At 34.2% G+C, this 15235-nt stretch overlaps 1 long non-coding RNA gene across 1 annotated transcript; it reads left to right on the top strand.

Annotated features, from left to right (window-relative positions):
- Positions 1 to 14451: 14451 nt before the first annotated feature.
- LOC109582821 (uncharacterized) lies at positions 14452 to 14783 on the top strand. The gene is made up of 2 exons (XR_002185240.1): positions 14452 to 14587; positions 14736 to 14783. It is a non-coding gene; the product is annotated as an uncharacterized LOC109582821 (long non-coding RNA).
- Positions 14784 to 15235: the final 452 nt, after the last annotated feature.

Genomic DNA, 15235 nt, shown 5'->3' with positions numbered 1-15235 from the left:
AAAATTAAAATGCACCCAAGACTTAGATAGAACTGGCGTTCCTTCAGGAAACATTATATTCACTTGTTCAATCAAATTTCGCACTGAAATTGCTTTCTCCATAAAAGATTCAGTATCATGACTTCGCTAATGTACAGTTGTGCAAGTAGTGAGATATTTATTGCACTTAGCCCAAAATAAGCCAAAGTTGTCTTCACTCGATGAATTCAATTGTCGTAAATCAATAATATATCCATGTCTTCTGCCAAAAATGCCTCTTGTACACGTACATCAATCTCTCTCTCTGCAGTGGTTCAAAGTTTGAAGAGTCTTTAGTTAATGCATTATACATACTATGCAGTAAGTATGGATTACTTTCTAGAGAAATTTGGCCATATAAAGTGAAAAACTCTTTTTTCATTGCACGTGTATGATAAACTGGTATTTCTTTCTTGATTTCTTCAATAAGTGTCAAATTATCAAAAGAATTTTTCATATCAGCAACAGATAATGGTACTTTTTAAATGAAGTAATAGTTACCAACATCAGAGGGATGAGTATAAGTACATAGATATGTATGTTCTGAAACACCTCTAGCTCTCTCATGAAAAGATATTGACAGCGTTTGTCATCTGGTGTATAATCAATACCAAAAATATGAGTGCAGTAAGAACTCAATTTAATAGCTTATCTAATTCTGTCAGTAAAGGAGACATATCTTAAGAACTTTTAATAGATTTTACAGATTGGGCATCAGAAAAGGAAACCAATGGCTTTGGAGAGGAATGGTGAACATTGATTGCTTTATTCCTCATGGACAAATAAGATGCATATGATGCTAATGATTCCACTAGAGTGACTAATCCCTCTTTTAAAAATGACCACTCAGCCAGCTCGATCCAACTGCTTACCACATAATTTTGTAATATGGTAGAATATTCCACTAGTTTATCTTTACTTATATTTGATATGGATTTTTTGCGATGCTTGCTGAGTTCAGGCTTGTTAAACCCAACAATTGACATGAATAGAGATGGAATTAGGCATGAACGACTTGCAAGTACCTCATGGTGGCCATCAATGTACCATAGTACATTACAAAGGTCACAAATAAATGGTTTGCCAAATTCAGGATCACACCAGCCAACATTATTAATTGCTAAAAACTTAACTATTTCATTACACAATCTGTCTTTCCTTCTCTTCTCTTTCAAAAAGGCTAGCAAACCATTGCTTGGTTCACTTTTTGATCTCAGTTGCTTTATTGCAGGCCACATTCCACCAAATCGACAGTCACAACAAACTTGACAAATCAACCAATTATACTACATACGCTATTGACAGTGTGAGAAGCTGCTACAGTACTAAAGCTGTTTTTCGATTGCCCAACATAAACAGTTTCTAAATGGGCATCTAATAATTTCTGTGAACATGGAATTGTAGTAAAAGAGCCTGCTAAAGCAAACAAAATTACTAAATACTTTGAACTAAATTTTTTCACGTTTGTGCAGGCCTTAATTTTGTTTTCTGCACTTGCGAAGTCAGTGTTACGGACAAATAATGGTGAAAAATGGCATCCGACTCTCGGACAAATAACCACTGCCATTTACATTACATTTCTTTTCAAACAGACACAAAATGTTTCATTGCATGAAAGTACATTTATTTATAAACATGGAATACAATCCTGGATAGGTGTACACATTAAAATAAATGATCCTTCCTATAAAATTCAATATAGACTCATTCATGCATGAAGCAGCCATCTTAACAACAATCCTTTATAAATAAAGAAAAGTCAAGAGTCACTTTTTGAAATTTTCCAAGATATTAAGTAATATGATCCATTGTATTATGGGTAGCTTGAAAAAAGCCAGTTGACAGGAAGTGGGGAGAAAGAAAAGAAAGCCATGTAGTGGAAAAAGAGAGACCACTGAAGCAAAAGCTGCTAGAGAGGACCATAAAGAGGAGTGAAGACTCTTCTTTGTCCACCCTGTAATAACCAAAGTGTTCCTCATACACTTGCAAGCTAGTACACTTAGAGTGTACAAAAGTATAAGTGTATTAAAAACTCTTAAGGTGTACTGTACACACTAAATCAATATTGACAATCATGTTATTTTTATATGACATTGTATTTTAATGGAACAGAATCACAAGTGGTTTTAGTATACATTGAAAGTACATTATAATGAGCTAAGTTAAATTGCTTTACAAAACAAAAAGGAGATGAATCATGACTAATTTCATAACTATGATCGTGTGAATTGAAGCTAATGGTTTTGAGAACTTCACACACAAGAAAGTCATTTTTCAATATAAGAGTATGATGTCAGTAACAAAACCAAAAACTGGTATAAATTAATAGAAAGCATAACAATTGAGCCCCATCTGTAACGAGTTCCCAATATTTCAATCCATTTCATCCTACTATAATAATAATTTACAATTTCAAGTATCATATACACCAGTTATATACCATGTCACTTGATCATTACCGTAAGACAAAGCATTTATTAATTGAGAATAATAAATGAGGCTTGTCAAATTAACTACAGAGGCTAAAAGATTGATACACCATTACACATGTACATGGTACTTACAAGTGCCTGTCATAATCTTTTTTAACAATAAGCTTTCATTCAAGGAATTTACATACAAACAAGAATGCCTCTGATGATGTAATGCGAGTGTGAAGTATATTTTTAAAACAACGAATCCGCTGAGCCAATTCTTTGAAGTAATGATGCTTACTTTCAAATCTCGTGCATCAAAACCTACTTAATGGCCCACACCTACAATGTAATAACATTTGTGGTATATCACATAGGAATTAACCTTGCATTACCTGCTAATCCATGTTGGGTAGTGCACCATGTAATGAAGTTTAGGGGTAATATTGCAAGATGGATAGTGCTGAGAAAAAGAAGAGTGATGATCTTGAATCAGGATGGATAGATAAGAAATGTCATCTTGAGACACCTTTGGTGCAAATATCAGGTCCATAATACTTAGTAGTATGAGGAAGTTTTGCCATCTTAAATCAGATTCAGGAATTTTATCTCCAATCAGTAGTGGTAACAGGCAACATAGGCACCACATTTGAGCAGCTATGAGAAATTAGGCATTAACATTACTTGATGTAAGTAAAATTACATTTAAACACCTTTTTGCTTCATGGAATGACCAGTTGAATTGAGAGTTGCTGGTGAAATCACAATAGGTTTGTTCCTAACATCAATTGGCGAATATGGAAACATGCTAATATGGTCATTTAATTCTTGAAGGGTAACAAAACGCTTAGAAATTAAAGACTTGACAAGTTCCTTAACCATATATGGGGCACAGCCTTCAAGAATATTGTGCATGATATCTTGCACAAGACCATCTGCAACATCAAATTTTTTGATTTATTTCAGATAGACTTTCTTAAAATGCCATAAGTCGTAGATGCATGATCACGGAGAGGACCGCTTAAAAATGAACAGTGATAAGAATGTTTCCCGAGTTCTTAGAGCAAAATAGCCTTCTAAATACTATATAAAAATTATGTTTCATTAAATCATCAAAGTACATTATCATTACATTAGTTTGTGCTTCATCTGATGTTGCCATGCAATGTCTGCAAATACGAATGGCACCAGATGGTGACTTACAACCACCAAGCAAATGCGATGACAAGTTATCACCAGATGCAAGAGATATTGTACCCTTAAAATTTACTTTTTGTCCATTCACTTCAATAAGAATTCCTTCCTACATTTTAAGCATAATTATAATTATTAATATAATAATCATACTTGCTCTAGAATTTTCAGTTCACTCATAAATGGTTCTAAAACAACATCAATACCAAATTGATTTATTGCAGACATCTTTACAATTGTCAAAAGGTTAATTGATGTCAACTGTGACCGAAGATATGTACTTAAATTGCCGAGACTAATAAATTATACCTATATCCTTTAACTTAAAAATAAGCTATGTAAAAATAACATACCAAGATTGTGAAGTTCAACTTTAGATCCCAAAGGATTACAAACCTCCATATCATCATAATACAACATCAGTTGCAAACATTTCTTGTCCAGAGAAAACAATGGGTGATTTTAAAAATCTGATCCATGACAAAAATGACATAATAATTGATCTGCTTGACTGTGGCCACGCATAACCATTGCATGTAAATTATTAATAGCACAATAATGCATAATTGCTTACCTCTTAAAATTAATGGCTTTTTAGTAAAGTTTCAAGTGATTTGAGTAATGGAATATGGTACATATAAATTGGAGCAAATGTTAACAGAAGTCTGGACATTTGATGTACAAGTCTACAAGACTTGTCCTTCTGCCAAGTAGAACACTTTCGGGCTCCTATAACAGTTAGTCTAAGTCAAATTATTGAATCAAATATTTGCTAACCAAAAGATTTAGGTGGTTTTTATAGAACTGATCCTGTAAATACTTTGAATGAAGTTGCTTGAAAGCATCAATTTGAAACGGATCTGAAAAGACTTCAAGTAGGCTAATAATATTCCTCATGTCCAAGCCATTTACTTCTGAAACATTCATTTGAATACGAGTTGTTATCTGCTGTACCATAAGAGAAATATTGCCAACAAGACCATCAATAGCAGTCTGAGATACTTTCCTCACATCCTTCAGCAACTTTGCTATTGATGAATATCATGTAATTCCTGTGTCACTGATGTAGTCACAGTAACCATATCATCAGCTTTCTCCAGTGAACATGTAACAGGAGACACAGGACTTTCAACTTCTGTTCTATTGTATCTGAAAGGAGAAAGATCTAATTTCTCTCTGTGCTTTCAATACACGTTTCTTGAATGAGTAAAAATTGGTATATGTCCTTGAACAACCCTCAATGCCACAGCAAACACTGAAACATGGATCAAAAGCATGAGTCCCTGCCATTTGCCTTAGGGCTCCTTTGAGAGAGGGATATGCAGCAGTATTACAGATCCAGCAGATACATCTCTCCATTGCAAATTTTCTATGAGCCACACCTTAAAGTTTTAGCTTAGCCACACCTGAACCACACCTTTAACAGCTTAGCCAGACCTTGCTGTAGCTAGCATATGGTCAGTTCAAGATGAAAGCTGTTATGGTGTCTTAACTCGAAAGGAACAAGATTGTTAAAATACCTGATGATTGTGATGGAAAAGAATTGGAATACAATGAGAAAGAATTTTGACAGAAATTCTCATACCAAGGGAACTTATCGATTAGTATCTCTTTTCATAAGTTTGACCCTGATTGGGAAGACTATGTCGAGATTGAAAAAAGCACTATTTTAGAAAACAAAGGCCAACTGATGGTTGTTGTAGTACCACAGAATATCTCTTCCGGTCAAAATGCTGAGTCATCTATTCATGGTGATTGTGGTTTAGTTGAAATGCCAGGACTAGCAGCCTGTCACAATCTTTCACTTAGTATTCCACCTGGTTCTTCTAAACATCGTGCAAGGGTTGTAACAGATGATGACTTATCTTTTGATACTTGGAGGTTGCCCCATAGACGTTGTCTGCCTATTATTAGTGATGATGAGTCAGCTAGTTCTTCGACTTTTATTGATTCTAAAGACAATATTTCTGATTTTGATACTGCTAAACCAAAGAAATGTAAAGTTGTTAAAGATGTAAATGATGCCGTACCCCTTGCCTTCTCATTATTGATCAAATGTGGAATTGGCACTAAAACAGGGCAGATAATGTCATGTTACAGGACAAGCTTTTTTATCAAGTGTAGCATCTTCTATGCTTAGCTACAAAAGATATCCAACATACGAGGATTACTTCAACATTGCTCACACTATTATTTAAAAGTATCCATTTATGAAGTCACCTATTGGTTCTCCGACTGTAAGTTTTATCAGTTCAATTTTGTTCTATAGTAACCCAAGCTTATTGTCTCTTAGTCTATAAAATTTGGTTGCTAGTGTAATAGTAAAATGATTAAACCTTTTTTAAATACCATATAGTGGGAAATTTTGGAAGGAGTTAAATTTGGCAAATTCAGCTTTTTGATAGCCATTGGCCTAATTAAAATTTGTCAATTACTAAAATTTAGCATTCTATCAAATTTAAGTTCCTTCAAAATTTCCTGCTATACTGTAATAACAATAATAGTAAATAATTAATAACAATGAAACTTTTTTTTATATAGGACTTTTCTACATACACTTGCTTATTGTTATGCATATTTATAGGGAGCTATTGTAACATCTCTAAAAAATTTCTTTAAGGAGTTTCGAAGAGATTGAAGGAAAAGCTCATCACCAAGGCCTCCTTCTGAAGTGAAGAAACTCACAGGTAGTAGGATCAAGTTGGCAAACAAAGTAAAAGCTGTTGTTCCGTCAGGTTACTTTTAAACTATTATACACAATTCATGATATTGCTTATGTTTATAGGAAAGATGAGGTCTCCTTTTTACGTAATATAAAAGTTTTACAGTCAGAGCACACGAAGACAAATCATAATTCACAAGTCGTGAATGAATTAATGGCTTCTACATTTTCAATGAGGCGACAGGATATTACAGAGAACCTTCGTAGTGTTCAAACTTTATTTGAGAAGTATCCATTTTTAAATGATGTGCAACAGGTATACTGACAGATGCTGTATGAATTACTATTCTGTTTTGTATATGCAGTTGATGTTGGAGATGTGCAGAATAGCTGATGATGAAGAATGGATTTGTGAAAGGAGAGATAATATGGACTGTCATTCAAATGAAAATACTAAAGCAGACTACACTTGAGGCGGCACATAATAAGAAATTGAGGGAAAAACTTGAAGTTGATACTGATATTTGTAAGTAATGTGCATATCATATTGTTTGCTTAATGCATGCTGTGTAATATAATACTGGCTTCCATTATAGGTAACAATTCACTCTTGGCAATAAATGCTATGGTTTTTTTGCTGCCAGATGGAACAAAGCCAGACAGTGATGAGCTAATATGTCTGACAAATGAAAGATATCTCAATAAATAAATGCATTCTTAACTACTTAAGCTTCTATATAGGGAGCTACTAACTTGATAACTGTACTATTTGAAAAGAAACAGCCACAGCCATATGTTATTGTGACAGGAAACATAAACTCTCATGAGCAGGCCTTTCCCGTACTTGATTGTCACTTGATGGGGGTAATTTCTCTTGAAACTATACCACTGTACATTTTTGCAGCTTACTTTGTGTTCAACATTTGCTATATTAAAGATTGCCACAATTTTTTGCTTTATTTGAAGCTAATTTTTTCTCAATTTCATGTAATGTGCCTTCTATAGCAAGATTGCTGTAATAAATAAATACAGCAGTTTTTGGAGAATAATCTCTTTTCATGATCGCTCCATAGACAACCATTGGAAGTAGGGCTCCAAAATGGCAGTAGGAAAATTTTACTTTATTTACGGCATCACGATGAATATACTTAAAATTCTATGAATATACTTAGCACCAACTGCAGTGTTCAGCAATTATGGCAGCTTTGAACAATATTACTTTGTAACTATTAACTACTTTTGTTACTAACAACTGTTTATACTTATCTTTCTTTCAAGAAGTTCTTTACTCAACTAATAGCTGAACACACTCAAAGCGGTATATGTGGGACACTATATTTGGTGTACTATGCTTTGGTGTTCATGATGCACCTAATGAAGTGTCTGTATTGGGACAAGAGTAGTATACATTATTTTGTGTGATGTGTACACTTTTTTACAGTTTTTTTTAAAGTGCATGCGTGACGTATTATACACACGTATGTATATACATATACAAATACATGCGTACACATTGCACATATGTACATACTTATTAATGTACATACAAATGTACATACATGCAAATATAAATGTCCATAATACATGCATACATGTACATACAATGTACATACGTACGCACACATACATATGTACACATGTAACATACATAATGTATATTATACATGCATATACATTTTACATACATATATACGTTCATACAAATGTACACAAATACATGCATACATTTATACATAAGCACATACATTCAAACATACATACACATTGTACATAGTGTACATTCATACATTTATATATAATTACCTTTTTGTGCTAAAAAAGCACATCATTTTTTGTGTGTGGCTATAACAATTAGTTTTATGAATAGAATTTACTTCAGTGCTTTTATACTTCTGCCCTTCTGTCAGAGGCGTATTTAGGGGGGGGCTGAGGGGGCTTGAGCACCCCCCTCAGGGCTGGGCTCAGAAAAAATTACTGAACTCCTGGACTCTTGCATCAATACCAAGCCTCTTAACAAAGTTATCTAGCCCCCTATCATGATTTCAGCAGTTTCCAGTGCTTTAAGGAGCAATCAGAAGTACCAGTAACATAGCAGTATGCTTGAAATGATCTTGGCCCCACCCGTAATTGATGAAAATGCAGGAAAAGGCAGTTTTACCGCCGTAAAAGTGGGTGTGGCCAAAATTGCGGCGCGCTTCGCGCGCCCTCAGCACCCTCCTTCTCCTATTCCTAGATATGCCCCTGCTTCTGTAATGATAAACTACTACAATATAGTAGCCAAGAAGTGGCAAAGTTAGGTTAAAAAATACCGAATTATGAAGCTGCATCAGAGGTGATTTTGAAAAATCAGCATATCTGTACACCAAGATGGCCCAATACTCCAATACACAGCCTACTACCATACCTAATGCTACGGGTCTATTGGCTGCTAGCTAGCTAGCTCTGCCCGAATGCATGATGAGCTAGTCTAGCGACATGTAGCTTGACGCTCATGCATTTGGGTGGAGCAATAATAGCATTATATTAAATTAAAATATTTGTAGTAAGAGTTAAAATTTACACATTACATATAATAAAGATCAGTTCTGTTTATCTTTGTTGCCTAAAAGCAAAAAAGGAATACCTACTTCAATACAAAAACATGAGTTGTTTCGTCATGACCAGAAATCAGTTGTCACGGAAACAATTATTAGTATATTTGCATATACTGACGTAACAATTTACTACTACTATGAATGGGAGTTTTGCCTAAAGGTATCTATAATGTACCAAGGGTAGACTTTTTAGCCTACCTTCAGCAAGATAAATGATTTTTCTCCAGTGAAAAAATTGCAATGGAACATTTTTTTTGAGATTGTGGACTAGGCTGTGTCTATTTTGCATATTACATAATGTATTATGCATAAGACTATTTAAATTTTAAATAGATTTTTTTCAAAAAGTTAATTAAATGTGACCATAATTGACAAAAGGGCCCTTATGGCGGATTTTAAAATTGATTGTTATAATGGAAAATATCAACCTGTGAGTGCTTTGTTAGACAATCATTGTTTCTAAAAGTTTCATGGTAACTTTTTGCATCTTGTGGAGTAATTTTATGATAAATGGGGCTCAGGAACTTCGATTTCTTAGGCTAGAAAGACAAATTTCACTACCCGCCATAAGGTACCTTTTGTCAATTATGGTCACAAATTATAAACCACTTCGGTTGGAAAATTGAATTATCAGTTCCAAATTGAAGGTTAACACATATATTAGTATGTTCCCATTAATATAATGCTGTACTTTAACCCAATAATATTCTGACAATATACTGTACTGCTTTGCTGCAAGTGCTTGCAGTTGTGATGTTGTTAAGAGTGACAATCAAGAGCAGAATGCCAATTAACGTTATAGCAATTTTAATGATGTACTCTATTGCTTAAAGTTCCCAATAGACTACTTCACAACTGGCACTTAGCCCAGTATCATCACTCAGCTAAACGCCAGCCTTGACGCTATGGTTCCATAAGATGCTTTGGAGAAAAGGCTGCTAAATAAAGGTGCAAAAATGACTATGAAGCTAAGCAGAGCAACTAGAAGTGGGTAACAGAGTTCTTTGGACAGGGTATCAATGCTTGCATAGTTGACAACCGTCCCAGAATGTCCGGGACAGTCCCAGATTTACTGTTGTTCTAGAAGTGACCCAGACCTCTCGGATTGCTCTCTGTCCCGGATCAGCCATTTTTACAGTCACACCCTTGCAAAATTGACCGCTCCCAGTAATGAAAATTCAATTATTATCAATAATAATCATAGCTGCATGAACAGTGAGCTCAAAAGTTAAAATTAAGCTCAAAAATTAACTCAGATTGCTGTTCAGGAACTGCTGCAGCAAAGTAAGAAGTGATCATTATTAATCCTAGAGGTGTGGTTCCATGGGTGTGGCTTTCTGCACTGGAATTCCTTGACAGAAAAATGGCAAATATGCACTTTATTTACGTAATAATGAAGTAAAGAATCTAAATTCTCTGAAGAAATGATTTAGTTGTGTCTTCCCAGGACAGACCTAGGCAAGCGAGAGGATGAAATGAAGAAGTTGGAAGATATGCACCCAGATTTTAATAGAGGGAAAGATCTAATGAAAGTACAGGAAACGCAAAGAAGACAGAAAATTTTGTCCCTCAAGCAGACTACCAAAGAGGCATTAGTCTTTACTGAGTCATATGAGGTAGACTTAAAGTCAGTTTCGTTTGAAACTAGACAATCTTAACCCAAAATGATCACTTTAAACTACAGTAACACCAGTAAGTGTTGATTTACCACAATCGTCCCAATGTATCGCCAAAATTCTGTGTTGCCTTGATACTTACAAAGTTTCTCACAATGTTTACCATGAGTTATCAAAGATAAACACATTGCTTCCAGGTTCACATAGAATCAAAAAATTAAGACAATTCATTTGATCTGGTACCGAAATATAACACTGGCAAAAGCCATACTTTGGTTGATATGTTTGTTTTCCAGAGTGTTTAAAAAGTACTTTAAGTCATCTATGTTGATCAGGTTATATGCTACAGTCACCAATTGAAGTTACGATTTCTGGTAATGGTGCACCATTTTATCATTCGACTTCATTATATTGGCGTTCTCATTTCCAACCCTAGACCCTGACTCATTGTCATCTACAGGTATGCCAAGCTAAATATTTTTCATTAATGAATGTTATATAGGTACTCATGTACTTGCTGTCATACAAAGGGAAGAAAAAATATGACCCAATATGAGAAAAGCAGGCTATATGCTCAAAAATTGAAAATTTAGATTTATTGTTTTCTTAATTAAGTACAGTTTTTGCTTCCTTTTGGTCTTTGTTTCATGTCATTTGGCACACGTAGTGGTGAGTTATGTTTATTTATGCAAAAAAAAGTCTTGACAGATGCAATTGGCTAACAGCAATTTTTACCATTGTATCTTGCATTATTTCCATTGTGCACAACAAAAAGAATCTGTTTTTAATTATTTATTAGCAAACTTGGTATCAAATGAAAAGAAATACTTTGTAGATTACATTTTTGATATAATGTCAGTTTTCATAAGGCACCACTGTCAATACTTCAAGAAGCCATATCTCTAATTGAAAATTTTCTCAAATCACCTGGTTTTTACGTATCGGGTCACAAATGACTTATTTAAGAATTGCTTAGCACCAGATAATGTCAACAGTGTGATGAAGCAAAAATGGTTAGAATTGATGACCATGACTGTGACTTAAAGTTTGTTGTTGCGGAAGACTATAAGGTTGATTACGCAATAATGATAATGCTATAACCGTGCATGTACTTTAGAGAATTTGCTGATTGTCATGGGGTTATTGCAGCAAATACAAACTACTCATTCCTTTATTGTACTGTAAAAAAGATGAAAGATTTGTAGCAATTACAATTCTGACAAATTATATTATAATTAGATATCATACTACAATACCACCTGAAGAATATCTGATGACAAGAGCAAGATCTCCGGCTTCAATCATCAAGTGCTCAGAAACTAAAAGCTATGGAGTACTTCACAAACCTTTGTATGAAAATGAACTACAGCAATTAATTTCAAACAATTATGAAAATACTTGCTTTACTAAAACTTTTTAAGGTGGTCGTTGTTGAACAGCACCTTATGCTAAGAACATTTGATGTATTCATCAATAACTTGATTTATGCTGCACTTACAATAGATAAGAGAGATATTGGCCATCACAAATTAATAAAGATGAATTTAATTGGACTTTACCACGTGGTTTGGATTGTAAAAATTTACTTAAGAGGTGGTAAAAATAGTATAAATATTGTAAAAATATTTATGAAATTGTAAAAATATTATAATGACCTTCAACAGTTGGAAATGAAAATAACAGACCTTTAGAAAGTCCGTTTTAAAAAAAAGTATAAATTTGACTTACATGGATTTTCAAGGACTTCTTTCTAATTTACTTGGTAAGAAATCTCCCTCTAACAGTGATATAGAAACACTTCAGGTTAAAGTAAATGACATAACCGTTTCATTAATATCAAGAACAATTTTAGGCATTGCAATGGATAAGAGACTTTCTTGAAATACCATATGTTGGACATAGCAGAAATAACATCACACCCTACATGCACAATATGTGGTATCACGTGCCATCTCTAATGAAACTACATAAGGGCATAAAAAGATTTTCAGCCCAATGTAAATAATACTGTATATACCCATAACATCATTCACAATATTAAGTGTTGAGAAAAAAAATGATGAGAGCAGGCAACACTATTTCTCTAGCAATCATAAGGACGCACCACAGAATATCATTTTAATAAATAGATGCATTGAGGAGCTAAGTGAAAAGAAGAGAAAGAAAAGAAAATATTATGAAGTTAACCAGGATTACTGGAAAAATGGTGTTAGTAAAAAAAGAAATCTGCCGAGAACATAAACTGGCTTTTAAATTGACTTTTCAACGGACTTATTAAGTGAATGCACAAATATTACATATAATTATACATGTATATTGTATAGAATTTTAACTTTCCTTTAAAAGTTTAAGCAAAAGCATTTCATTAAAGTTACAACTAAGTGGTTCTTTACTGGAGTTATATGATTTAGGAGTCCAATGAATGTAGCTATACATATAAACAGAAAACACAATAAAGCATCATTCTCTAAATTTATTATAATATTTGAAAAAGCTCACATCATAGGCGGTTCCAGGATTGTGGAAACTGGTGAGCAAGGAAGAAAATGAAATGTCGCCGAAGTGCGCAGCGATTTTGACCACACCCACTTTTTTCCCCACTGCACGGAACAACGTTGTCCCGTCATATTAGGGCAAAGATATTATATGTACATGGATTGGAAACATCACAGGAAGCAAATATAAAAAACTCCTGAAACGTCACTTCCTGTTAGTCAAAGGCTCTTTTCGGGAGATGGCGGCTAGGAGTTGGTAGTTATCGTCTGTTAGTGTTTTACCTAGGACAGATTTGGATCCAACTGTTGCTTCACTGTGTTTCCCAGTTAACTAGTATTGTATTAAAAAGCTAAGTATATGAATTGCGTGCTATCATCTCCCACATTACTCACAAACATGCAAATATATGTCTTGTAACACCTTGTGGGCACATTTTCTTAAAAACTAATGATAGAATTACTTAGAATTTTTGAAAAAATGTGATCTGTATGAGTCCGCATGTACTAAACTTGGCATTTTGATTAAATAAGGAAGGGTTTTAAAGTTCTTAGCTTATTAATGTTTGTGACGTGTACCCCATGGTGGGCACATTTTAGGCCTAACGAGTGTATAAGATGGATATTTCTTGATTCAGGCATAATGTTTAAGAATGTACTTGTGTACTAGTGATGTCACTTTGTTCAATAAATGTCTTCAAATAGGAGAAATTATGAAGTGAATTGGAAGGAGATAGGAGGTTAAAAATTATTGAAGGTGGTGTTTTACTGCCAATTGAAGTAACTCTTAAGTTGATCATCTACTAAAAAGCATTTTGTATTGATTTATGTCATACTAGGATCAATTTCATCTGTTATATGGTTTAATGGTAGAAACAAAATACCGCACTGTCTACCATATTGAGAAAACCAGGAGCATGAGCCATCAGCAGACTGTAATCATCATTAATAATTGAATCTACTTGTTTGTGGCATGTCATCAAGGAATTCTACAAAGTCATCAACAATACCTCAGTGATATTAATAATACATAGTTATTTTTAATGAAATTAAATTTCAAATATTATTGGTATGTATATTTTCTCTCTTTTATATTTCCTCTCCTTTGTTTCCTTCACATTTGGAGTTTAAATTAAAATTCTCATGTTGAGAATATTTCCAGAACAGTCTTAAAGGTACTTGCTTAAAGCTTCAGCCTTCAAGTAATACTATCACATTTTTCCACGCGCGTAATGATGTCACTTCCTGCGAAATGAGCAAGTGACCATCTGGTCTTGCCCTGTTTCCAATCCATCTACGTATAATATTTATGATTAGGGGCCTCACAAAATTTAATTTTTCTATGATCTGTGCAAGTGCCATGAGTGTGACTTTGTGATTGACTATGAGACTTTAGTCTCGCTAGCCAGACCATTCCCCAGCCTAAAGTCATTGCCGTCCATGCCACTGACTGTAGGCTGGGGAATGGTCTGGCTAGCGAGACTAATCAGACTCAGCATCACTAGAAGTAGAAGTATCACAAGGAACATCATATCATTAGTCTCTAACTCTGTGAAATCAACTGACACTAGATCTGGCTCATGTATAGAAATTTCAGGTAGTAAATTTTGTGTGCAGCTGCCATTAACACAACTGATGATTTATGACAAGCAGTACTTGCTTATTTATAGATCTATACATGTTAGCTATTAACCTTACTTCTTTCAATAAGGTCATCATTATTGGTATTTCTTTATTTTGTTTAGGAGGCAACAAAGAAAGGAGAGATGCTTGACGCTTGGTTGCCATTGCAAGAAATGATTAGTTGATTACAAAATTAACATTCAAAATATTCATGAAAAGTTAATTTAAATAACAATAATAATTAATTTTAATGATTATGATGACTTCCTTTTCCTGTCAAAACTTCAGGGTGGGCATTGCTCCTTAATGCCAACCCCTGTAACCGCCTATGGCTCTGATCAAAGTAAAATGGGAAGTCACACCATTCATACAATTTCCCTGGTTTATGCCTGAAATCATGTCCTTTCTCCTGAGATAAGAAGTTGAAGACATGGCAATGGAAGGGGACTTCATTATTACACCTTTGTAATATATGAGCACTAAAACTATGTTGCACGGCAGCTCTCAGATTGCTAATATCCTCCAGCAAGAGTCTTTGAGGAGGTTCAGGCTCACCGTAAAGCCTACTTACATAATACAGATGTACTTTACAACACGACTGTTTAAAGATCCACTACAATCA

This window comes from Amphimedon queenslandica, unplaced genomic scaffold (genome assembly GCF_000090795.2).
Source record: "Amphimedon queenslandica unplaced genomic scaffold, v1.1 AMPQUscaffold_13352, whole genome shotgun sequence".
Classification (NCBI taxonomy): domain Eukaryota; kingdom Metazoa; phylum Porifera; class Demospongiae; order Haplosclerida; family Niphatidae; genus Amphimedon; species Amphimedon queenslandica.
The sequence above is the reverse complement of the archived record's forward strand: the minus strand, read 5'-3'. Positions and strand labels throughout refer to the sequence as shown.